This window comes from Balaenoptera ricei, chromosome 17 (genome assembly GCF_028023285.1).
Source record: "Balaenoptera ricei isolate mBalRic1 chromosome 17, mBalRic1.hap2, whole genome shotgun sequence".
In the NCBI taxonomy this organism is placed as follows: Eukaryota; Metazoa; Chordata; class Mammalia; order Artiodactyla; family Balaenopteridae; genus Balaenoptera; species Balaenoptera ricei.
Genome location: NC_082655.1, coordinates 34424503 through 34452340, shown reverse-complemented (window position 1 = coordinate 34452340; position 27838 = coordinate 34424503). Strand labels below are relative to the sequence as shown.

The window sequence follows — 27838 nt, the reverse complement described above, 5'->3', positions numbered from 1 at the left end:
TCACTGCTCTGTCCGGAAGGAGGGGGCAGGCTGAGCCACAGGTGATGGGGACTGGCTCCAGGACTCCAGGAAGGCACCTGGTCTGCCCCCCGATCCCGGGACCACGATGTTCCAAGACAGGACTGTGGCTCTGTTCTTCCTGCCAATAGAAACCCGGTGTCTTTGATCATTACTCATGGTTCCAGCAGTTAAAGAAAAAAAAATACACTGCTAGGAAAAAAATATATAAATCTTCCAACAACAGTTTGAGCTCACATCTTCTTTTTGTCTGCTCTCTGTTAATGGAGGTTGTAGCCTGTCATCTGCATCTCTGCATCTGCAGGCAGGTTACTCTCAGTTCTAGCCGGTAAGTAGAACTCGAATAGTGAGGCCACTGGGAATGGACAGAAGGAAAGAAACTGAGGAAAGACTGCGATGAATGGGGTCCCGACGGTGCAGAGGCTTCCTCGGCATCAACAGGAGCCTGTCAGTACTTAACAGAAAGAGGTGTGGGCGCCCTGCTTCTCAGTCTGATTCTCTTGTCTTCTGTTTCTCCTTGGTTTTCTCCCTATACTCCCTTTAACCTCCCACCTCCTCCAACCTCTGCTCAACCCTTCAAGGATTCTTTGGTAGCTCCTCATTTTCTCGTGCAATCTTCTGACAAGAGACCCCATAGACTAGAGGGGACCAGTAGTGCCAGTGTTAGGGAACTGTTGACCAAAACCACCCACCTGGGCCAGGCACGATGGTAACCACTTGCAATGAGTTGTCTTGCAACAAGAGGTCCCGATAAGGAACACGGTGCTAACCGGAGGAATTCAGGGCAGGCCAAACGGAGGGAGGAGACGCCAGTCCCTATGTCCTACCAACTTCCCAGAATTCTTCTCGCTGGAATCCATCTTAGTTGAGAGATGTGTATGCCACCAGGAAGGATCCTGAGTCAGACCAAATATGGGCCAAGCAAGATGACTGGCCAGAGACAACCCGGAAACTAACCCCATTACCATGAAACCCGAGACTGTGAGCCACGTGGCAGAGCAGTTCTCCTGGGTTCCCTTACCCTGCTGCTCTCTGCCCGGGCACCCCTTCCCAATAAAGTCTTTTGCTCTGTCAGCACGTGTGTCTCCTCGGACAATTCATTTCCAAGTGTTAGACAAGAGCCCACTCTGGGGCCCTGGAAGGGGTCCCCCTTCCTGGAAGCAACACCAGGCCCCTGCTGTTGCAAGCGTATGCTGTGGGCAGGCCAGGCAACCGAGAATCGAAGGACACTTTTCCAGTTACAAGGCCCATCAGGAAGCTCAAATTCATTCCATTAAGAAATAAATATTGAGCACTTACTCTGCTTGCCCCATGCTAGCCTTCTGGGGGGTTGTGGGGTGACTGATCATGGGCGTGGTGTACTAAGATATAAATAAGAGGACTTTTGACATTTCTTAAATGACTGTAATATTCTAGGTGCTTTATAAAAATATGCTTTCTCATTTAAACCTCATAATAATTCTGCATTTTCAAGATAAAATGGATAATTTCATTTTTTGAATAATTCATCGGTCATTCATTACTTGCTCTTAACAACTAGACTATATTTTTCTATATAGATGGAGATACCAGAGTTCAGAGTTGGGAAGTACTGACTTAAGCAAAATTATAAGAACAGACCTGAATTGAAGAGCTAGCTTTGCCACTTAATAGCTGTGTGACCTTGACAAATTACTTACCCTCTGATTCCAATTCCTCATCCACATTAAATGTTAACAGTAAGAAAACTTAACCATGTTGGAAAGTTGAGAGAATTAAAAGAGAAATGGCATGTAAAGTGCTTAGTTTAGAGCCTGGCATTATACTATCTATTCAATAAGTGTTTGTTGGGAACAAAAATCCCCAAAAGCTTGGCTCAGTCACAGAACAAAAGGGGTTACTACACTTTTTTTTTTTTTCAAATGATGACATATGGTATGATCCCATCTTTTTTTTGTTTGTTTATTTATTTATTTATTGGCTGCATTGGGTCTTCATTGCTGTGTGCGGGCTTTCTCTAGGCGCAGCGAGCGGGGGCTACTCTTTGTTGCGGTGTGCGGGCTTCTCATTGCGGTGGCTTCTCTTGTTGCGGAGCACAGGCTCTAGGCACGGGGGCTGCAGTAGTTGTGGCATGCGGGCTCAGTAGTTGTGGCTCGCCGGCTCTAGAGCGCAGGCTCGGTAGTTGTGGCACGTGGGTTTAGTTGCTCTGTGGCATGTGGGATCTTCCTGGACCAGGGCTCGAACCTGTGTCCCGTGCATTTGCAGGTGGATTCTTAACCACTGCGCCACCAGGGAAGTCCCGGTTACTACACTTATAAGAAAAAAAAAACCGTATTCCTTAAAGTGACCACATTTTGCTAAGAAAGCAAACTGATGGACTCTGGCATTGAAAGATGATGATGATGGTGATGATAATAGTGACAGTAGGCATTTATTGGTTATGTCTCTGTGTCAGGCACTTCGTTTAAACTCTTTATGCAAATTATCTCATTTAAGCTCATTAATGAACCTGCAAGGTGGTCCACATATCCCCATTTTACCAGTCAGGAAACTGAGCTTCCAAGAGGCCACCTAGGAATTGGTGGAGCCTGGAGGGAACCCAGGCACAGAACCTCTCATCTGTTTTCCACCCTTCCCAAACCATTGCAATTAACGCTGGTGCTATTTTTCCAAGGACACAACAAACCGTCTGAATCTTTTTAGAATATGGAAGCTTCACTTTTTGTTTTTTTTCATTCTTTTTCTTTCCTATAAGAGACTGCCTATTTTAAAATAAGTACTATAAAAACTCTCAAAAATAATTAGAATTGAGATCCTTGGAGACCCTTGCCCCAGACACAGCAAAATCTTATCCAAACATTTTCTGGACACAAGACTCAAGATCCTAATCTGTTTTCCTCCAGACTAAATTTTTTCTTAAACATTAAAAAAAAATGTTCTGGGGCTTCCTTGGTGGCACAGTGGTTGAGAATCTGCCTGCCAATGCAGGGGACACGGGTTCGGGCCCTGGTCTGGGAAGATCCCACATGCCGTGGAGCAACTAGGCCCGTGAGCCACAACTACTGAGCCTGCGCGTCTGGAGCCTGTGCTCCACAACAAGAGAGGCCGCGATAGTGAGAGGCCCCGATAGTGAGAGGCCCGTGCACCGCGATGAAGAGTGGCCCCCGCTTGCCGCAACTAGAGAAAGCCCTCGCACAGAAACGAAGACCCAACAAAGCAAAAATAAATAAATAAATAATTAATCAAAAACTTAAAAAAAAATGTTCTGGTAGTTTGATATAGAATTTTAAAACTTTTGTGTGGGGAGGTAAGGGGGCAAGGAAGAGAGTCCTGATTTCATTGTGTGCATTTAACAGGCTTCCTAATCTAGATTCTGCATTAAAATGTGTTTGAGGATGAGTAGGGTTAATTACAATAGCTTTTTGAGTCTGAAAAGAGATATTGTTTAAGATTCTAGGATGAATAAGAAGTACAAAGTTACCCAGACTCACTGGGTACTGGTTTCTTTTGCTAGAAAACCAGGAGGAAAAATAATCAACTGACAAGGTGTCCAGAAAATAACCCAAAAGTCGACAGCCAGGCCAGCTGCAGACAATTACAAAGCATGGGGAATCCAGCCCAACTGAGCCATCCTGGCAGGCAAAACATGTTCACTTGATGCTGAAAATCAGCACACCCAAGGAAGAAGGAGGCTGGCTGGCAAAGGAGTTCCCCTGGTGGAAAGTGGGGGACCCAGCCCAGAGAAAGAGCATCTCCAACTCCCAACAATCTGCTTCATTCACCAAGGGCACCCTCTCCTCCCTTCAGAGCTGACTCTCCAGTGGCCACCCTGAAGCAGGCGACATTCTCAAGGGCTGCATCTCACTTGGTTCTTCTCCAAAGGGTTTAGGCCAGAGCAAGGCTTCTCCAAGCCTGGAGGGAAGACCCCTCCCCCCGCTCCCACAGCATAATCACCAGAGATGCTCCATCTTCCTCCCAGCCCTGTAGAATCAGAATCTTGGGGCTGGGGCTCAGGAATTGGCCTTTTAAGCTCTCCAGGGATTTCGATCCAAGCAAAAGAGTAAGAACCACTAGACTGTAAGCAATTTGAAAACAGGAATGACATCTTCCTGGAGCCTGGTACAGGGTCTGTGACTGGCAAGTAATCAGCAATTATTTAGTGGATGGATGAATGGATACCAGGGCCTACTTCACTTGGGGTGGGGGTCAGCAACCAGAGGAAGGGTCTCCTGGAGGGCTCAGGCCAAGACCTCCTGGACTCTGGCTTGGGGTCTGGCATCTCTTGTTTGCCCCCTTTGCCTCCCTTTGCCCTGCACTGTGGCTCAGCCACATCTGAGCAGCCCCAGCCCTGGCCCACAGCCCAGCAATGCCACCCTGCAGTCAGATGCTTCCCTCTTCAACGAACTGCCAGACCAACCAAGTTGGCCTCTCATGATTGGAATCTGACAGAACAGGAACCAGCCTCAAACTTGCAGACAGTCACGCCACCCTGCAACAGGAGTGTGGTGCTGGGGTCAGCCCTAAGGAGGCGACTGGAACTCTTGGTGGCTTAACCCCAATTAAAGTCAGGGCCACCATTCCCTTTCAAGTCACATGACCTGACTTTTGGTCACGTGACACAGCTTTAAGTCATGTGACCTGGCTTTAAATCAGTCACACAGTTGGGGTGGTGGTGGTGAGCATTTTACAGTGTGCCTACTTACACAGACATTTGCTTCCAGGTGGCAGGGTGCCTAGTGCTCATCTACCCTGGTCTGTGACTGACTTATCCTTTCATGGGGGTCTTCCAGCAGTGAGTGCCCTAGTGCCCTTTAAGTGCTCAACCTGTGCCCACATTTGCAGCAAGGATTTCCAAGAGCATTAGGACAGACAAGACCACATACAACAGAGATAGAAGCTTCAATCATATCAAGAACAGAAACTAGGACTTACGACAAAAACAGAAAACAAAGAGATGTTCTTACCATGCGGTGGCCTCTGGAGGGCTTCTCGTCCAATCCAATCCCCTTGCCGGGAACTGGTCCAACCAGACAGCCAAATGTTCAATCTCACCCACTAGTAGAGGATCGGTTATATTTAGACAACAAGTTGCCCAATCCAGTCCTCTAGACAGAGCTCTGGCTCCAACCAGGCCAGGATCCTTTCCCTTAACCAGCCAACCCCTACAACTAACCTCAGCCTTAACGGCTGAAGTGGAGTCAGCACTCCCATGTCAGTTTTCCATTGGACACTGCCCCAATCTGTAGCAAGTGTCCTTGCTGTAGATATGCCAGGGTGGGGAGAGCACTCCACCTAACCCTTGGCTGTTTTTTTATCTCAGACTGAATTCAGTAGTCTTCGCTGGCCCCAGAGGTCAAAGATTGGGGCAGACTACCCAGTTATTTAGCCAGCTTTGTCAACCCTAGGTCAGCAAGCAAGTCCTGGCTGAGTTACTGGGCAGAATGGTGGATCCAAGGCCACCCTCCTGGCTGGCTCACCAAAATTTGTCACAGAATTAAGTCATATGCACCCCCAGAGAGGGGTCCATGTGAGTTAATTCAGCAACAAAAGCAGTGTACACATTCAATGCAATCCCGCCAATATTCAAATGGCATTCTTCATGGAAACAGAACAAACAATCCTACCACTTGTATGGAACAACAAAGAACCCTGACTAGCCTAAGCAATCCTGAGAAGAACACAGCTGGTAGCATCTCCCTCACACTATATTACAAAGCTACAGTAATCAAAGCAGTGTGGTATTGGCACAAAAACAGGCACATGGGCCAGAGGAACAGAACAGAGAGCACAGAAATAAACACATTTGCATGTCATCAGTTAATTCATGACAAAGGAGCCAAGAACAAAAAATGGGGAAAGGACAGTTCTCTCAATAAATGGTGCCAGGAAAACTGGACACCACACATCAAAGAACACTAAACACCATCAACACCACACACAAAACTAACTAAAATTCACAATTTTCCACCTCAAGCCTGTCCTCTGCTGGGTCCTCTGAAAAGGGACCCCCACACACAGGAAGATTCTCCCCCCTTTTTCTTCACCTTTTACTCTCATGTCTGTGCCTCTTGGCAGCTCCTGAAGACATCTGGTTCCTGCATGCATGGACTCAGCTGAGCATAGTCTCAAAGCTGAAACCATGGCAGATCCTGAAGACACAGAGCTTCTATCAGCGGCAGGAGGAGCCAAGTTCCTTGACAAGCCAAGTCCACCAGTGGAACACATATGAACCTCAAAGGTCAGAGAGGCAGGCTTGGTGCCACCTGCTGGCCAGTTGGGAAGTGCAGGTCATAACCTCTCAGTTCAGTGGAGCCCATGCTCCCAGCTAGCAAGCCTGCAGAAACCACTGAGTGTGGAAATTCAAGCTGAAATGGAGCCAAATATCTCATGACTTTTCCAAAAATAGTTATAGAATAATTGGAAACCATATGCAATGAAAAGACTGTAGATACAAACTTTACAACTTACACCAAAATTCACTCAAAATTGTCCATAGAAAAATTTAAATTCTAAAACTAAAAACTGTAGATGAAAACATAGAAGGAAATCTACATAACCTTGGGTTTGGTAAATTTTAAAACAACAGCTCAAAAGCCTATCAACAAAAGAAATAAAATTTTGAACATGGACTTTGAAAAATTTAAAACTTTAAACTCTATGAAATGTCTTATTCAGAAAACTGAAAGACAAGCCATAAACTGAAAGAAAAATATCTGCAAAATACACATCTGATAAAAGATCTGTACTCAAATTACACAAAGAACTCTAGAACAAACCCCATTAAAAATGGGTAAAGAGGAATCACAATTAACTGCTCAACAGTCATTGACAGGAAGACACTGGAATCACCAAAAAAGATACCCCACATCCAAAGACAAAGGAGAAGCCACAATGAGATGGTAGGAGGGGCGCAATCACAATAAAATCAAATCCCATAACTGCTGGGTGGGTGACTCACAAACTGGAGAACACTTATACCACAGAAGTCCACACACTGGAGTGAAGGTTCTGAGTCCCACGTCAGGCTTCCCAACCTGAGGGTCTGGCAATGGGAGGAGGAATTCCTAGAGAATCAGACTTTGAAGGCTAGCGGGATTTGATTGCAGGACTTCAACAGGACTGGGGGAAACAGAGACTTCACTATTGGAGGGCACACACAAAGTAGTGTGCACATCGGGACCCAGGGGAAGGAGCAGTGACCCCGTAGGAGACTGAACCAGACCTACCTGCTAGTGTTGGAGAGTCTCCTGCAGAGGCAGGGGGTGGCTCTGTCTCACCATGAGGACAAGGACACTGGCAACAGAAGTTCTGGGAAGTACTCCTTGGTGTGAGCCCTCCCAGAGTCTGCCATTAGTCCCACAAAAGAGCCCAGATAGGCTGCAGTGTTGGGTCAGGTAGGCTGCAGTATTGGGTCGCCTCAGGCCAAACAACCAACAGGGAGGGAACCCAGCCCCACCCATCAGCAGAGAAGCAGATTAAAGTTTTACTGAGCTCTGCCCACCAGAGCAACCACCAGCTCTACCCACCACCAGTCCCTCCCATCAGGAAACATGCACAAGCCTCTTAGATAGCCTCATCCACCAGAGGGCAGACAGCAGAAGCAAGAAGAACTACAATCCTGCAGGCTGTGGAACAAAAACAACATTCACAGAAAGACAGACAAGATGAAAAGGCAGAGGGCTATGGACCAGATGAAGTAACAAGATACAACCCCAGAAAAACAACTAAATGAAGTGGAGATAGGCAACCTTCCAGAAAAAGAATTCAGAATAATGATAGTGAAGATGATCCAGGACCTCGGAAAAAGAATGGAGGCAAAGATCGAGAAGAAGCAAGAAATGTTTAACAAAGACCTAGAAGAATTAAAGAACAAACAAACAGAGATGAACAATACAATAACTGAAATGAAAAATACACTAGAAGGAATCAATAGCAGAATAACTGATGCAGAAGAATGGATAAGTGACCTGGAAGACAGAATGGTGGAATTCACTGCTGTGGAACAGAATAAGAAAAAAGAATGAAAAGAAGTGAAGACAGCCTGAGACCTCTGGGACAACATTAAATGCAACAACATTCACATTATAGGGGTCCCAGAAGGAGAAGAGAGAGAGAAAGGACCCGAGAAAATAGTTGAAGAGATTACAGTCGAAAACTTCCCTAACATGGGAAAGGAAATAGCCGCCCAAGTCCTGGAAGCGCAGAGAGTCCCATACGGGATAAACCCAAGGAGAAACACGCCGAGACACATAGTAATCAAATTGGCAAAAATTAAAGACAAAGAAAAATTATTGAAAGCAGCAAGAGAAAAACAGCAAATAACATACAAGGGAACTTCCATAAGGTTAAAAGCTTACTGCTCAGCAGGAACTCTACAAGCCAGAAGGGAGTGGCATGACATATTTAAATTGATGAAAGGGGGTTTCCCTGGTGGTACAGTGGTTAAGAATCCGCCTGCCAAAGCAAGGGACACCAGTTTGAGCCCAGATCCAGGGAGATCCCACATGCCACGGAGCAACTAAGCCCGTGCGCCACAACTACTGAGCCTGCATGCTGCAACTACTGAAGTCTGCGTGCCTAGAGCCCGTGCTCCACAACAAGAGAAGCCACCGCAATGAGAAGCCCGTGCACAAGGAAGAGTAGCCCCCCCTCACCACAACTAGAGAAAGGTCCACGTGCAACAACAAAGACCCAACGCAGCCAAAAATAAAATAAATAAAATAAAATAATTTTTTTAAAATTGAAATAATTGTTTAATGATTAAAACAAATTTAAAAAAATAAAATAAAGTGATGAAAGGGAAGAACCTACAACCAAGATTACTCTACCTGGCAAGGATCTCATTCAGATTCGATGGAGAAATCAAAAGCTTTAAAGACAAACGAAAGCTAAGAGAATTCAGCACTACCAAACCAGCTTTACAACAAATGCTAAAGGAACTTCCTTAAGTGTGAAACACAAGAGAAGAAAAAGACCTACAAAAACAAACCTGAAACAATTAAGAAATGGTCATAGGAACATACATATTGATAATTACCTTAAACGGGAATGGATTAAATGCTCCAACCAAAAGACACAGGCTTGCTGAATGGATACAAAAACAAGACCCATATACATGCTGTCAACAAGAGACCCACTTCAGACCTAGGGACACATACAGACTGAAAGTGGGGGGATGGAAAAAGATATTCCATGCAAATTGGAAATCAAAAGAAAGCTGGAGTAGCAATACTCATATCAGATAAAATAGATTTTAAAATAAAGAATGTTACAAGAGACAAGGAAAGACACTACATAATGATCAAGGGATGAATCCAAGTAGAAGATATAACAATTATAAGTATATATGCACCCAACATAGGAGCACCTCAATACATAAGGCAACTGCTAACAGCTATAAAAGAGGAAATTGACAGTAACACAATAATAGTGGGGGACTTTAACACCTCACTTACACCAATGGACAGATCATCCAAACAGAAAATTAATAAGGAAACACAAGCTTTAAATGACACAATAGACCAGATAGAGTTAATGACATTTATAGGCCATTCCATTGAAAAACAGAAGATTACACTTTCTTCTCAAGTGTGCAAGGAATATTCTCCAGGAAAGATCACATCTTGGGTCACAAATCAAGCCTCAGTAAATTTAAGAAAATTGAAATCATATCAAGCATCTTTTCTGACCACAACGCTATGAGATTAGAAATGAATTACAGGGAAAAAAACATAAAAAACACAAACACATGGAGGCTAAACAATACATTGCTAAATAACCAAGAAATGACTGAAAAAATCAAAGAGGAAATCAATAAATACCTAGAGACAAATGACAATGAAAACACGATGATCCAAAACCTATGGGTGGGACTTCCCTTGTGACGCAGTGGTTAAGAATCTGCCTGCCGGGCTTCCCTGGTGGCGCAGTGGTTGAGAATCTGCCTGCTAATGCAGGGGACACGGGTTCGAGCCCTGGTCTGGGAAGATCCCACATGCCACGGAGTAGCTGGGCCCGTGAGCCACAACTACTGAGCCTGCGCGTCTGGAGCCTGTGCCCCGCAACGGGAGGGGCCGCGATAGTGAAAGGCCCGCGCACCGCGATGAAGAGCGGTCCCCGCACCGCGATGAAGAGTGGCCCCCGCTTGCCGCAACTGGAGAAAGCCCTCGCACGAACCGAAGACCCAACACAGCCAATAAATAAATAAATAAATAAATAAAGTAGTTATAAAAAAAATTAAAAAAAAAAAAAAAAAAAAAAAAGAATCTGCCTGCCAATGCAGGGGACAAGGGTTCGATCCCTGGTCCGGGAAGATCCCACGTGCTGCGGAGCAACTAAGGCCATGCACCACAACTACTGAGCCTGCGCTCTAGAGCCTGTGAGCCCCAACTACTGAAGCCCACGCACCTAGAGCCCGTGCTCCACAACAACAGAAGCCACTGCAATGAGAAACCTGCACAGCGCAACGAAGACCTAATGCAGCCAAAAATAAATAAAAATATTTAAAAAAAAAAAAAAAAAAAAAAAAAAAACAAAACCTATGGGATGCAGCAAAAGCAGTTCTAAGAGGGAAGTTTATAGCTGTACAAGCCTACCTCAAGAAACAAGAAAAATCTCAAATAAACAATCTAACCTTACACCTAAAGGAACTAGAGAAAGAAGAACAAACAAAACCCAAAGTTAGCAGAAGGAAAGAAATCATAAAGATCAGAGCAGAAATAAATGAAATAGAAACAAAGAAAACAATAGCAAAACCCAATAAAACTAAAAGCTGGTTCTTTGAGAAGATAAACAAAATTGATAAACCATTAGCCAGACTCATCAAGAAAAAGAGGGAGAGGACTCAAATTGATAAAATGAGAAATGAAAAAGGAGAAGTTACAACAGAAACTGCAGAAATACAAAGCATCCTAAGAGACTACTACGAGTAACTCTATGCCAATAAAATGGAAACCTGGAAGAAATAGACAAATTCTTAGAAAGTTATAACCTTCCAAGACTGAACCAGGAAGAAACAGAAAATATGAACAGACCAATCACAAGTAATGGAATTGAAACTGTGATTAAAAATCTTCCAACAAACAAAAGTCCAGGACCAGATGGCTTCACAGGTGAATTCTATCAAACATTTAGAGAAGAGCTAACACCCATCCTTCTCAAACTCTTCCAAAAAACTGCAGAAGAAGGAACACTCCCAAACTCATTCTATGAGGCCACCATCACCTTGATACCAAAACCAGACAAAGATACTACAAAAAAAGAAAATTACAGACCAATATCACTGATGAATATAGATGCAAAAATCCTCAACAAAATACTAGCAAACAGAATCCAACAACACATTAAAAGGATCATACACCATGATCAAGTGGGATTTATCCCAGGGATGCAAGAATTCTTCAATATACACAAATCAATCAATGTGATACACCATATTAACAAACTGAAGAATAAAAACCATATGATCATCTCAATAGATGCAGAAAAGCTTCTGACAAAATTCAACACCCATTTATGATAAAAAACTTTCCAGAAAGTGAGCACAGAGGGAACCTACTTCAACATAATAAAAGCCATATATGACAAACCCACAGCAAACATCATTCTCAATGGGGAAAACTGAAAGCATTTCCTCTAAGATCAGGAACAAGACAAGGATGTCCACTCTCACCACTATTATTCAACATAGTTTTGGAAGTCCTAGTCACAGCAATCAGAGAAGAAAAAGAAATAAAAGGAATACAAATCGGAAAAGAAGAAGTAAAGCTGTCACCATTTGCAGATGGCATGATCCTATACACAGAGAATCTTAAAGATGCCACTAGTAGAAAACTACTAGAGCTAATCAATGAATTTTGTAAAGTTGCAGGATACAAAATTAATGCACAGAAATCTCTCACATGGGCTTCCCTGGTGGCGCAGTGGTTGAGAGTCTGCCTGCCAATGCAGGGGACACGGGTTTGAGCCCTGGTCTGGGAAGATCCCACATGCCGCGGAGCAACTAGGCCCGTGAGCCACAACTACTGAGCCTGCGCGTCTGGAGCCTGTGCTCCGCAACAAGAGAGGCCGTGATAGTGAGAGGCCCGTGCACCGCGATGAAGAGTGGCCCCCGCTTGCCAGAACTAGAGAAAGCCCTCGCACAGAAACGAAGACCCAACACAGCCAGAAATGAATAAATAAATAAATAAATAAATAAATTTATTAAAAAAAAAAAAAAAAAATCTCTCACATTCCTATACACTAATGATGCAAAATCTGAAACAGAAATTAAGGAAACATTCCCGTTTACCATTGCAACAAAAAGAATAAAATACCTAGGAATAAACCTACCTAAGGAGACAGAAGACCTGTATGCAGAAAACTATAAGACACTGATGAAAGAAATTAAAGATGATACCAACAGATGGAGAGATATACCATGTTCTTGGATTGGAAGAATCAATATTGTGAAAATGACTATACTACCCAAAGCAATCTACAGATGCAATGCAATCCCTATCAAATTACCAATGGCATTTTTTACAGAACTAGAACAAAAAATCTTAAAATTTGTATGGAGACACAAAAGACCCTGAATAGCCAAAGCAGTCTTGAGGGAAAAAAACGGAGCTGGAGAAATCAGACTCCCTGACTTCAGACTATACTACAAAGCTACAGTAATCAAGACAATATGGTACTGGCACAAAAACAGAAATATAGATCAATGGAACAGGATAGAAAGCCCAGAGATAAACCCACACACCTATGGTCAACTAATCTATGACAAATGAGGCAAGGATATACAATGGAGAAGACAGTCTCTTCAATAAGTGGTGCTGGGAAAACTGGACAGCTACATGTTAAAGAATGAAATTAGAACAACTCCCTAACACCATACACCAAAATAAACTCAAAATGGATTAGAGATCTAAATGTAAGACTGGACACAATAAAACTCTTAGAGGAAAACATAGGAAGAACACTCTGACATAAATCACAGCAAGATCTTTTTTGATCCACCTCCTAGAGTAATGGAAATAAAAACAAAAATAAACAAATGGGACCTAATGAAACTTCAAAGCTTTTGCACAGCAAAGGAAACTACAAACAAGACGAAAAGACAACCCTCATAAGGGGAGAAAATATTTGCAAACCAATCAACGGACAAAGGATTAATCTCCAAAATATATAAACAGCTCATGCAGCTCAATATTAAAAAAACAACCCAATTGAAAAATGGGCAGAAGACCTAAATAGACATTTCTCCAAAGAAGACATACAGATGGCCAAGAAGCACATGAGAAGCTGCTCAACATCACTAATTATTAGAGACATGCAAATCAATACTACAATGAGGTGTCACCTCACAGCAGTTAGAATGGGCATCATCAGAAAATCTACAAACAACAAATGCTGGAGAGGGTGTGGAGAAAAGGGAACCCTCTTGCACTGTTGGTGGGAATGTAAATTGATACAGCCACTATGGAGAACAGTATGGAGGTTCCTTAAAAAACTAAAAATAGAGTTACCATATGACCCAGAAATCCCACTACTGGGCATATACCCAGAGAAAACCATAATTCAAAAAGACACATGCACCCCAGTGTTCATTGCAGCACTATTTACAATAGCCAGGTCATGGAAGCAACCCAAATGCCCATCGACAGATGAATGGATAAAGAAGATGTGGCACATATATACAATGGAATATTACTCAGCCATAAAAAGAAACGAAATTGAGTTATTTGTAGTGAGGTGGATGGACCTAGAGTCTGTCATACAGAGTGAAGTCAGAAAGAGAAAAACAAATATTGTATATTAACGCATATATGTGGAACCTAGAAAAATGGTACAGATGAACTGGTTTGCAGGGCAGAAATTGAGACACAGATGTAGAGAACAAAGGTATGGACACCAAGGGGGGAAAGCGGAGGGGGGAGGGGAGGGTGGTGGTGTGATGAATTGGGAGATTGGGATTGACATATATGCACTAATATGTATAAAATGGATAACTAATAAGAACCTGCTGTATAAAAAAATAAATAAAATAAAATTCAAAAATTCAAAAACAAGGGCTTCCCTGGGGGCGCAGTGGTTAAGAATCCGCCTGCCAATGCAGGGGACACGGGTTCAAGCCCTGGTCCGGGAAGATCCCACATGCTGCAGAGCAACTAAGCCTGTGCGCCACAACTACCAAGCCTGCGCTCTAGAGCCCACGAGCCACAACTACAAGGCCCGTGTGCCACAACTACTGAAGCCCATGCACCTAGAGCCCGTGCTCCACAACAAGAGAAGCTACTGTAATGAAAAGCCCGTACACTGCCTCAAAGAGTAGCCCCCACTCACTACAACTAGAGAAAGCCCGCGTGCAGCAACAAAGACCCAATGCAGCTATAAATAAATAAATAAATAAATAAATAAATAAATTTATATATATTAAAAAAAAGAACTTTCTTCACCTTTAAAAAAAATGGTAAAGATTGGAACAGAGACTTGGTCAAAGAAGATATACAGATAGTAAATAAGGCATACAGGAATATGCTCAACATTGTATACTATTAGGGAATTACAAATTAAAACAACAATGAGATAGCACTGCGCACCTACTATGACTAATAAACTCCAAAAAAATGACACTACTGATTGATGGAGGGTGAGGAAAAACAGGACTCTCCTTCACTGCTGATGAAATGCATATACAGCTACTTTAAAAGATATCTTGTAAGTTTTTTCCAAAGCTAAATAAGGTTCACCTGGGGATCCAACATCATGCCTCCAGTAGTTAGACAACTGCTTTTAAGAACTATGTCCAGGGGACTTCCCTAGTGGTCCAGTGGTTACAAACCCGCCTTCCAATGCAGGGGACGCGGGTTCGATTCCTGGTTGGGGAACTAAGATCCCACATGCTGCAGGGCAACTAAGCCCGTGCACCGCAACTAGAGAGCCCGCGCACCACAACTAAGATCCTGCATGCCACAACTAAGACCTGACGCAGCCCAATAAATAAATAAATATTTTTTAAAAAAGAACCCACTACTTGGAATACTATTCAGCAATCAAAAAGAACAAAGTAACAAAACATGCTACATCATGGATGAACTTCAAAAGAAAAAAACTATGTCCAAATACAAACAAGGATGTAATTAAGCACAGTGCCTCTATTCATAATGGCTGTAAACTTAAAGAAACCGGGATGTCCATCAGTAGAAGAATGCATAAACAGATTGGGGTATACCCATTACAAGGGGAGCAGAATATGCCACCCCAAAATATGCGTGCATAAGGATTATTTTGAGCTGATTGCTTTTTTAAAAAAAGAAGATGCATGAGAATCTCTGAAAACCAAGTCAAGATTGCCCTTTTGTGAGGAAAATTTACATTTATAAGGGAAGTCTCCATTTGAAAGGTTATCTCCCTCCCCATACCAGGAATGGAAGGATGACTAAATCTCAAGGAACTCATATCAGTGGAGAAAGCAAAGACTTAAATCTGCACAACAATCAAACTCTTCCTTTCTTTTGTTTTTAGATGAAGATGGTATTTAAGATGATGGTTTGGGCCATTTCAGGGCATTACTCAGTTTTCCGGAATATCTCCCTTGCATGTAGGAAGTACACATGTTATTAAACTTCTGATTGTTTTTCTCCAGTTCATCTGCCTTTCATCTTCATTACTTCAATGAAGAACAAAGAAAGGCAGAGGAAAAATTTATTTTCCTCCCATACACATGCAGTGGAATAGCATTCAGAAATATAAAGGAATGAACCATCAACCCATGCAAAAAACATGGATGAATCTTACATGTATATTGTAAAGTGAAAGAATCCAGTCTGACGTGTTACACACTGCATGACCCCATTTATGACACTCTGGAACAGGTAAAACAGAGATGGTAAACAGGTTATGGGTGGGGAATTGAAATATTCCATATGATACTTTAGTAACGAATACCTGCCACTATGCATTTATCTAAACCCATAAATTTTTACAGCCCAACAAATAAATCATAATATATTCAATCTTAGTTATTTAGGATATGGGAGTACCACAGGATTAATTACAGAATTTAACAAAAACTGATTTAGAAATGTATGAAAAAAACCCACTGTTGGTGGTGGGACAAAAGGTGCTGACCTCCATAACTTTGGAAATAAATGGAATCTGTAGACCAAAGGCGAAATGTACTGTACCTAAACACTAGACTCTATTTTATAAAGTTCTTCCCCTGGGGGTAGGAGCTAAGAATGCTGAAACCACTGTATCTGTAATCTAGAATGAAGCAAGCGATGAATTCAAAAAATGACAGATGGTAGAAGCCAAGTTTCCTACCACTGGAGTAGGAAGTTACAGATAAGCAAAGGGAGAAGGTTACAATATCCATGTAATAATGGATCAGGTTGGTGACATCTATATAAACTCATCTTTAGCTTAACATGGATACAGAGAGTTCTACAAAGAAATCTTTATAATTAGGTGTATATGCATAGGTTGGAATACATGCATATATTTCAGTGCATTGTCAGCTGAGTACATCTAACTTCCAAATGTAAGTTTTTAATACCATCCCCTAATAAAAGGAATCAGGGACCTTTGAAGAAATGGCTGCTACTAGGACTCAGAGAGTAAATACATGTGCCAGGATAATCTTGAAGTATCAGAAAGTAAAGAAGTATCAAGGGAACAAAAAAACCCACAAGATGTTTTCTTTTTTTTTTAATTTTTTCTTTTTTGGGGGAGGCGGGGGGCGTGCTGCAAGGCTTGTGGGATCTTAGCTCCCCAACCAGGGATTGAACCTGTGCCCTCAGCAGTGAAAGCACAGAGTCCTAACCACTGGACTGCCAGGGAATTCCCAAGATGTTTTCATTCGACATAATCCCATGAGACAATGGAAAAAGCTCTTATACAGCCAAAGCAAGAATGAACTAAGCACCCAAGTACTGTACTGTTGAATTATAACCACAAGTATAAAATAACTATTCAGGTGTCCACACTAGTAAAATAAATAATTACAAACACTTTTTATGAGTTGGGTTAAATAGAAATGTCCTATGCAGAAGAATTCCAAATAATCGATGTAGACACATAGGCATCCATCGAGGAAGTAACCCTAACCCTCTTCTGAAGTGTGGGTTCCGCATAGTGACTTCTTCCTAAATAAGACGTACGGTATGGACACGAGAAAAATAACTTCACAGCAGGGAAAACTGACAAACACGACCTCAGTCACGTGACCAAAGTTAACATAAACAGTGATAAGTTGCCTTGAGAGCCTGTTCCCTTGACATAAAATGATGAGAATGCACTTGACCTCTGTGACCTGCCTCCTCAAAACCCATAAACCCAGTCTAATCACGAGAAAAACAGCAAGAAACGGTGGGATTTTTGAATTCCAGTTTTCCACATCATTCCACCAAAAAACTATTAGAAATAATAAATGAATTCAGTAAAGTTACAAAATCAGTACACAGAAATCAATTGCTTTTCTAAACACCAATCGGAAAATGAAAAAAAACCCAACCCTATTTACAATTGCATCAAAAAGAACAAAATACTTAGGAATAAATTTAACCAAGGGCGTGAAAGGCCTGCACACTGAAAACTTAAAGATATTGAAGAATAAATTGAAAGACACAAATAAATGGAACGATATCTCGTTCTCGTGGAATGGAAGAATATTGCTAAAATGTCCATTCTACTCAAAGCAATGTACACAGTGAATGCGATCCCTACCAAAATTCCAATGGTATTTTTCACAGAAATAGAGCAAATCATCCTAATATTTGTGTGGAACCACAAAGGATCCCAAATAGCCAAAGCAATCCTGAGAAAGGAGAACAGGCTGGAGGCATCTTCCTCCCGACTTTACACTACATTATGAAGCTACAGTCACCAAAAAAGTGTGGAATTGGCACAAAAACAGGCTCACGGATCAGAGGAACAGAACAGAGAGCTCAGTATTCAACCCACATGGCTGGGGTCAGTTAACTAATGACAAAGGGGCCAAGAGCACACCAAGGGTAAGGACAGTGCCCACAATAAACAGCGCTGGGAAAACTGGATGCCACACGCCACATAACGACACTGGACACCATCTACACGGCACACAAAACTGACTAAAAACCCAGTTTTCCACATCAAGCCCGTCCTGGGTCGCATGAAGACGGACCTCCCTCAACAGTCAGTCGCACACAGGAAGCTTCTCCCCACTTCTCCTCACCTTTTCCTCTCGGCTTCACCTGGGTCGTCAGGAAACTCAGCTCCTGTCAGTATGGACGCAGCCCCAAGTTGTCCTGAAGCCGAAACCCTGGTGAGTCCTAAGGAGACTGAGCTCCTGTCGGCAGAGATGCTGACCCGGGGCATCCGAAGGCAAAGCCCAGTCGGTGCCTGAGGAGACATAACTCCTCTCGGCTGCGCGGAGCCAAGTCCTCAGTGGAATGCGCATGCTCTGTGGGTCAGAGAGGCGGTCTCGGCCCCCCTGTGGTCAGTGCAGGAAGTGCAGGCCGTGCCCACCTCACAGTTCACTGGAGGCAGCGCCCCCTACTGGCAGAACTGCTGAATCTGTTAAACTGTGGAAATTCAAACCTAAATGGAGACAGCATCCCATAATTTCTCCCAAAATACTTAAGGAACAATTAATTGGAAACCGTATGGAATGAAATGAATGTTTATAACTTACACCAAATTCACCCAAAATTATTCATAGACGAATCTTAAATGCAAAACTATTCAAAATTATAGAAGAAGACATAGAGGAAAATTGACAGGAGGTTGGGTTTGGTTATGTACATCATGAGCTCTGAGTTTTAACACACAACACAAAAAGGCAATCCACAAAGAAAAACAAGGAATACCACGGACTTTGTAAAATTAAAGATTTCTACTCTGTGGAAGGCCTTACTCAGAAAATCAAAAGACAAGTCACAAACTGAGAGAAAAATATTTGCAGACACATGTCTAACAAAGGATTTGTATCAAAACATACAAAAAGCTCTAACACAAACAACCCCATTAAAAATAGGAAAAGCTCTGAACAAACACCTGGTCAAAGAAGGTACATAGATAGTATACAAAACTATGCCCAGGATTGAGGGACAGAGAAACATTGGTCCAGCTCAAGTCTCTGAGCCATGTGTGACCCTGGACTAGTCCTGTCCTTCCTGGAGGCCTCAGAAAGATGGAGAGGGACAAGGGGAGTGAGGGAAGGTTATGCTTTAACCTAACTCTAACTCTAACCTATAACCCTAACACCCTAACCTATAGCCCTAAACCTAACAACCCTAGACCCTTGATCCTGACACCTCGGCTCTAATCCCTGACCCTGACCATTACCCTCTACCCTGACTATCCAGCCCTGACCATAACCCTAAACCCTGATACCTAAGCCCTGACACTGACTCTGACAGCAGACCTTAATCCTAGCAAAGTGGATACCAAGGAATGACTCTATAATCTCTCAAATAAACCAAGGGAATAAATCTTCATGACCTTGCATTTAGCAGTGGTTTCTTAGATCTGACATCAAAGCACAAGAAATGAAAGAAAAAATAGATAGATTGGATTTCCTCAAAGTTAAAAAATTTATTGCATCAAAACTGCTATCCAGAAAGTAAAAAGATAGCCCACAGAACAGAAGAAAATATTTGCACATGATATATCTAATGAGTCTGTTAACCAGAACATATTGAGAAACTCAACAACAAAAACACAACTCAATTTTTAAAATGCACAAAGGACTTGACCAGACTCTTCTCCAGACAAGACATACAAGTGGTCAACATACAATGGAAAAGATGTCAAACATCGGTAGTCATGATGGAAATGCAAATTCGTACCATAATTCATTACCCCTTCAACCACACTAGAATTGTTATCGTCAAGAAAAATAAAAAATAACTAATACTGGCAACAATGTAGAGCAAGTGGAACTGTAAACATGGCTTGTGGAAATATAAAATGATGCAACCTATGTGCACAATACTTTGACATTTCCTCAAAAAGATAACTGTACAGTATGATAGGATTCAACAACTCCACTCCTAGTGAGAATTAAAAACAGCTGTTCAAACAAAAAGTTGTACACAAATATTCATAGTGCTGTGAACAGCAGCACTGTTCACAATAGCTAAGAGGTAGAAACAATTAAAATGTCAATCAACAGGTGAACAGATAAACAAAATGCAGCACATCCATGAACTGCCATATTATTCTAACACATAAATGAATAGAGTAAAATGGTGCAACCACTGTGAAAACAATATGGCAGCTCCTCAAAAAGTTAAACACAGAGTTAACATATGATCTGTCAATTCCACTTCAGGGTATTTACTCAAAATATTTGAAAGCAGGGACTGGAACAGATATTTGTACACTCATATTCATAGCAGCATCATTCACAATAACAAAAGGTGTAAGCAACCCAAGTGTCCATTGATGGATAAATGGGTAAATGGAATGTGGTATATTCATAAGGAAATATTATTCAAGGAAATATTATTTCCTTGAAAACTAAGGAAATTCTGACACATGCTATAACATGGATGAACCTTGAAGTTACTATGCTAAGTGAAATAAGTTAGTTACAGAAGGACAAATTATTTGATTCCACTTACATAAGGCATCCAGAGGAGTCAAATTCAAAGATAGAAAGAATGTGGTTGCAGGAGCTGAGAAGAGTTAGTGTTTAATGGATACAGTTTCACTTGGGGAAAATGAAAAAGTTTGAGAGATGAATGGTGAGGATATTTTTGTAACAATGTAGATGCAATGAATGTCACAGAACTGTATATGTAAAATGGTTTAAATGGTAAATGTTATGTTATGTGTTTTTAATCACAAAGGAAAAAATGAAGTACTGATACATGCTACAACATGGATAATCCTAAGTGAAAGAAGCCATACAGGAAAGGCCACCAGGTCACATACCCATCTTGTACTTCAAGTCCATCAAGATTTTGAATATGAGGGAAAGTCTCAGTTAGGGTTCCAGAGGGGAAAAAAAAGAAAGAAAACTGGATCACAATGAAAAAAGACATTTTCATAGAGTTGGAGCAGATGGTGAAAGTTGAAGTGGACCTGTGGATTGGATTATTATAAGAAATTGTAATGATTCTCATTTGGTAATTAAGTGCTTGTTCCCTGGGAGTGTATCCGTGTTTTGGGTAAAACACACTGGAGTGTTTTGTGTGAAGTGCCAAATGTGAGTACTTTGTGCTGCTATTGAAAATTTTCTATACATTTGAAATTACTGGAAAATAAATTATATTTCAAACAATCACGTCAATAAAAGGACAGAAAAGTAGAGAAGACATGAAACTTTGTATAGAGGCCAAGCTTTACCCAGATCCTGCTCACCCAAAGTGATGATGCAATTCGCCCTTATAAGATTTCACATGTTTTTAAGGGGCACTGTGGGAAGATTATAATAGTAGCCACTATGTCTTGGGTGTTGTGGATGACCTGGATGTGGTAGAAATAGTGGGATTTCTAATTCCAGTTTTATACATCAAATCACCAAAAAACTATTAGAACTAATAAATGAATTCAGTAAAGCTGCAGGATACAAAATCAATACACTAAAATCAGTTGTGTTTCTATACACAAATAATGAACCATCAGAGAGAGAAATTAAGAAAACAATCCTATTTACAATAACGTCAAAAGAACCACATAACTGGGAATGAATTTAACCCAAGAGTGTGAAAGAGTTGCACACTGAAAACCCTAAGACATCAACGAAGAAACTGAAGACACAAAGAAATGGAAAGATATCCGGTGCTTTTGGATGGAAAGAATTAGTAGTGCTAAAATGTCCATTCTACCCAAAACAGTATGCACTTCAATGACATTCCTACCAAAATTCCAAAGGCATTTTTCACAGAAACTGAACAACCCTGGCATGTGTATGGAACCACAAAGGACCCTGAACAGCCAAGGGGATCCTGAGAAAGGAGAACAGCAGCTGGAGGAAACTCACTCACTGACTTGAAACCATATTACAGAGCTACAGGAACCAAACAGTATAGAAATGGCACTAAAAGAGGCACATGGGCCAGAGGAATAGACCAGAGAGCCCAGGAATAAGCCCATACATATGTGGTCAGTTAATTTATGACAAAGCTGTCAAGAACATACACCAGGGAAAGGACAATCCCCTCCATAAATTGTGTGTGTTATAAAGAGAAGGGAGAGAATTACTGTGTTGGTGCCTTGGGGACATTTGGAGGAGTTTCTGACAGCGGGGATGCAATCTGTCTGTCTTTACCCTCCTTGGTAGAAATCTCCATATGACCTGAGCCTCTCTAAGAATCCTCTCTGAATTGGGGCCTGAAGACATCAGAGCTGAGATTCAAGTTGTCTTCACAGACAGTATCTCAAGGTTGAGTGTAAGTATCATTTCAACAAGGTAATTTAAAATGCTATTTTTGCCCTTTGTTCCAAACGTGTAAGAGGGGAAGTGTTGGTAGAGGCCTAGTGTTTAGAGCTATCTGATTTGACTGGACCTGTTCATTCATCCCAACTGGCCTCACACCCATTTGAGTTACTGGCAATGACCAAGCCGAATCCAGAGACTCGCTAGCGAGAAGGATACTGATGGCAACTTTCCTATTACCTGTCCTGTTGGTTTCTCTGCACTTTCTGGTCACTAGGCTGTGTCACTTCCTATGGTGCCTGGGTATCAGGTTTTTAATATGATTTTCACCAATTATGAGACTAGAAAGAACAGAAATCAGGCCATTCCATGAAATCTCTCTGAAACTGGAGGACAGAGTCACTTTCTTTATTTTCCTGGTTTAACAGGTCAATTAGTTGCTGCTCATTACCACCTAGCCCTGTTTTACCATCACACCAGTCAGTCAACTGAGATTTACCCATATTTATATTTACACTGGTTCTACCTCAAAGAGCCTTGTTGATCAAACATGTGAATGAATTCACCTCAATCTGGAAATACTGGAAAGGTAGAATAAATCCAGTTTAATGTAATTTATGTAAATAATTTATTACAGGGAATTCCCTTAGGGGTAAACGTCAATATTTACCATCAATTAAAAATAAATATAATACCGATACGTGTGTTCACATGTCCAATCACGTAAGTTAGTTCATGTGTCTGGCGTACATTGTCACGTGCATTTAACCTCTACAAGTGGCTATGCTTTTGTGTACGTTACCGTACAGTACTGTATAGAATACAGTAGTACAGTATCTTTATTTCAAGCCCAGGATGTCCAGAAGCGAGCATAAAAGCAGTGGTGACGTAGCTGGTACTACTGTACTTTTCAAGGTACTCTACTGCAAGATTAAAAATGTTTTCTTTATTTTTTGTGCTTGTTATGTATTATTTGTGTGAAAGTATTATAAACCTATTACAGTGCAGTACTATATAGCTGATCGTGTTAGTTGGGTACCTAGGCTAACTTAGCTGGACTTACAAACAAATTGGACTTACAAACACACTCTTGGAACAGAACTCGTTCTTATGTAGGGGACTTACTCTACATGCACATACAAACACACACACAATGACGTGGGCACACACACACGTGCACACGGGCAGACACACACCCTCTGCTAAAGTTACCAATAGCTTTTGACGTCAGTGAAACCCCACAATTTTACAAGTTTACTCTGTGGAATGAGCTGGCTCTGGGTTTAAATCCTGCCTCTGGCTGTAGGACAGGGCACAGATCACTTCACCTCCCTGCACAGTTTTCCTCTTCTATTAAACAACACCCACTACAGAAGGGTTAATGTGAGGATCAGACAGAATAGTGCCTAATAAACCGGTGCTTCTCAGACTCCAAAGTGCACCTGAATCACCTGGAAATCTTGTTACAGTGCAGATGCTGATTCAGATTCTTAAGTGGGGCTCGACATTCTAAGTTCCTAGGTGACGTTACACTGCTGGTCCACGGACCAAACTTTGCGTAGAGAAGCACATACTCAAATTTTACAAAAGGGAAACTAAAATCACTATCCGGTGGTCCTGCCAGCCAAGTAAGAGAAGAAAGCTAAGAAAGGATTTTTTTTGGTGCCCAACGTGAGCTTGGCACGAACTCAGTTTCTCTAGGTGTGGAGAGGGTAACACATTTGGGGCCAGGCTTTATTCTGTCCCCTCATGAGCCTCAGCATAACTTCATTTCCATTCTTCTGCCCAGGGCCAGCCAGGGGCCACGGGAACCCACAGAGATGGGGAGTCTCATACCTGTCAGAGTCTTGGCAAATCTCCACCACAGCCACGAAGGCCTTCAGGTACTTGTTGGGTTGGTAGGAGTGGATGTAGTCAGGGAACAGCTGTTCCTGGGGTCCCCGTTCGAGGCCGTGGAATCTATAGCTACCTGGAAGAGAAGATAAGCGAATGGGTGAATTTAAAGTGAACACATTTCAGGACTTCCCTGGTGGTCCAGTGGTAAAGAATCCACCTTCCAATGCAAGGGATGAGAGTTCAATCCCTGGTCAGGGAACGAAGATCCCACATGCCACAGGGCAACTAAATCCGCACTCCACAACTACTGAGCTCGTGTCTCAAGGAGAGCCCGCGTGCCACAAACTATAGAGCCCATGCGCCCTGGAACCCGTGCGCCACAACTAGAGAGAAGCCCAAATGCCGCAATGAAGAGACCGCGCGCTGCAACGAAAGATTCCGCATGCCTCGACGAAGACCCGACGCAGCCAAGAAAATAAATAAAATAAATAAATATTTAAAAAAATAAAGTGAACACATCTCGTAAGAACCGTGATCAGCCCTGAGAGAAACATGGCCTGAGGGGGAGGAAAGCAGTACGTTACACACCCTGCTGATAAGTAGAGTTAGAGAAAAAAATTCATTAGCTTTAAAAACTAGTTATTAACTTGGTTGAGGCCATTTCTGTAGTCTTCAGTCTCCCTCTCCCTCATGCCCTCTCTTCTCTGTGTCCAAAATGGAATTTGAGATTGATGTACAGGTCAGAAAGCCCAGCCGCTCTAATCTACGACGTCACCAGGCAGCAGGGTCAAGGGTGGAATATCATAATTCACTAAGAAAAGTCTTCTGTGCTCTCCAGGCAGGATGATTCCATGTCTGAGGCCTAGGTAAACTCCCTTAAAACTAAAGATGTTAAAGATGCGGTCTGTATATCAAAGCCATTGTTGTTTTTTGTTTGTTTTTTTAACATCCAACTATTACTTTGTTTATGTTACTAGGCTTAATTTACATGGAAAAGACAACCAAGCAGTTCTGCCCCATATCAGGAAAAGTTTCCAATCAATACCAATTATGTGGTGACAAATAACTAGGAATGGTGACATCTTTGGATCAAGACTGACAAGGAAGAATGGGCTCTGGGGGCTTCCCTGGTGGCGCAGTGGTTGAGAATCTGCCTGCCAATGCAGGGGACATGGGTTCGAGCCCTGGTCTGGGAAGATCCCACATGCCGCGGAGCAACTGGGCCCGTGAGCCACAACTACTGAGCCTGCGCGTCTGGAGCCTGTGCTCCGCAACAAGAGAGGCCGCGACAGTGAGAGGCCCGCGCACTGCGATGAAGAGTAGCCCCCGCTTGCCACAACTGGAGAAAGCCCTCGCACAGAAACGAAGACCCAACACAGCCAAAAATAAATAAATAAATAAATAATAATAAAAAAAAAGAATCCTTCAGCCGACACACAAGTATGGTGATTTATTTCTTACAAGACCAAAGTTTCGGAAAAAAAAAAAAAAAAGAATGGGCTCTGATGCTACAGTTCATCTCCAACAAGAATATGGCACAATGGCCAGCACAAACCATACTAACACTGAACCTTTAGCGCTGGTCACAAATTCGGATCTCTTCTCTGAAGCTAGCAAATCAACTGAAATAACTGGATTAAAAAAAAGTTTTAAAATGAAGCCTGAATTAATTTAAGAACCATGCTCTTGACACATTTTCCTTTCAGAATTTACATAAAACACTTTTTCACTCTAATAGCCCAGGATTTTTTCCTCACATAGCCCACCATATAGCTGCAGACAGACTGTTCTGCCTCAAGATGTAAACATAGGGGGAAAAAAAATTAACAGCATCTGCATAATATTCTCTCTACACACTGCTGTTGGATGGAAAATAGAAAATTAAAAAAAGAAAGAAAGGATGAAAGAAAGAAAGAAAGGAAGGAAGGAAGAAAAAAGAAAAAGAAAGAAAGGAAGGAAGGAAGGAAGGAAGGAAGGAAGGAAGAAAGAGAGAGAGAGAAAGAAAGAAAGGAAGAAAGAAACGTTCCATTATAGATTCTCACAACCCCTTGTTCCACAGTTCATGAATCTTACACTGACGCTAAAGTGACAATGTATGTAAGTAGACTTTTGTTTTCAGTGAAGAAGACCTGGGGAAAAGATGGATTTATCTCTTTTTCTTCAAGAGTTCCAGATGGTACATGCTCCCCAAAGCCCTCACTTTCTCGAACTAGAGCACTTTCTAGGATCACACGGCCTTCCTTATAACGCTGGGTGTCTTCAGTGGCAAACTCATAGATCCATCCCAGTTTGCTATTGCAGTTTTTGCAGCTCACATCTCGAACCATGTGGCGGCCAGTGAGCATGACCCAGTCTTGAACTTCACTGTACTGCAGGTTAACTACCTTGTTAAAAGTTAGTTAAAAAGAAATGCTCTGCCAGTGGCGCCTGTGAATCAAGTGGAGATGAGTTCTGAGTGGTTGGTCGGGATTGTATCGCAGTTTGCATAGGAAAACAGACGGGTACCACCGATATGATCAAGGAAAATCCTGCCCATTTTTATAGTTGAAGTTCTAAAACCCCTGAGCAGCTGCGAGATCCAAGGCCACCAGCGGCTCTTCGGTCCTCGGCTGAGATGAAGCCTCAAAGCCATTGTTACTTTCATGAGTGGCAAGTTGCAAAGAGATGCGTTGCATTGGTTATAATAAAATTTCTGCCAGAAGACGCTCTGTGTAAGGCTCCATTCATGTAAAAACTCCTGCCCACGCCAGAGAAGATGCCTGAATGCTATGGCATTGTCAGCGGCAAGTGGAGAAGAGAAACCTCTGCAGACAGAGGTCACCAAGTTGTCATTATCTTTGAACTTCCTAAATTTTTTCTGACCCCCAACATCATCATCATCTAAATAAAAGTTGACTCACCCAACACTTCTTTTTTTAACATATATATATATATATATATTCTTTTTCATATTCTTTTCCATTATGATTTGTCACAGAATATTGAATATAGTTCCCTGTGCTATACAGTAGGATCTTGTTGTTTATCCATTCTACACACAATAGTTTGCCTCTGTTAATCCCAAACTCCCATTCCTTTCCTCCCCTCCCCACTACCTTGGCAACCACAAGTCTGTTCTCTATGTCTGTGAGTCTGTTTTTTTTCGTAGATACATTGATTTGCATTGTATTTTAGATTCCACATATACGTGCTATCATATGGTATTTGTCTTTCTCTTTCTGACTTACTTCACTTAGTATGAAAATCTCTAGGTCCATCCATGTTGCTGCTAATGGCATTATTTCATTCTTTTTTTATGGCTGAGTAGTATTCCATTGTACATATGCACCCCATCTTCTTTATCCATTCCTCTGTCAATGGACATTTAGGTTGTTTCCATGTCTTGGCTATTGTGAATCGTGCTGCTGTGAGCATAGAGGTGCATGTATCTTTTCAAATTATAGTTTTGTCTGGGTAAATGCCTAAGTGTGGGATTGCTGGATCCTGTGGCTACTCTATTTTTAGTTTTTTGAGGAACCTCCATATTGTTTTCCATAGTTCACCCAACACTTCTTAACAACAACAACAACAAAATGATTAAGCCTGGGGGGTTGGGCTAAACCGGGAAGGCGCATTTCTTCTGATTTCTAACATCATCACCATTTCAATGAAAGTTAG

At 42.0% G+C, this 27838-nt stretch overlaps 1 pseudogene; it reads right to left on the bottom strand.

The window, feature by feature from the left end:
• On the bottom strand, window positions 1-26717 carry LOC132351721 (protein yippee-like 5; annotated as a pseudogene).
• Window positions 26718-27838: the final 1121 nt, after the last annotated feature.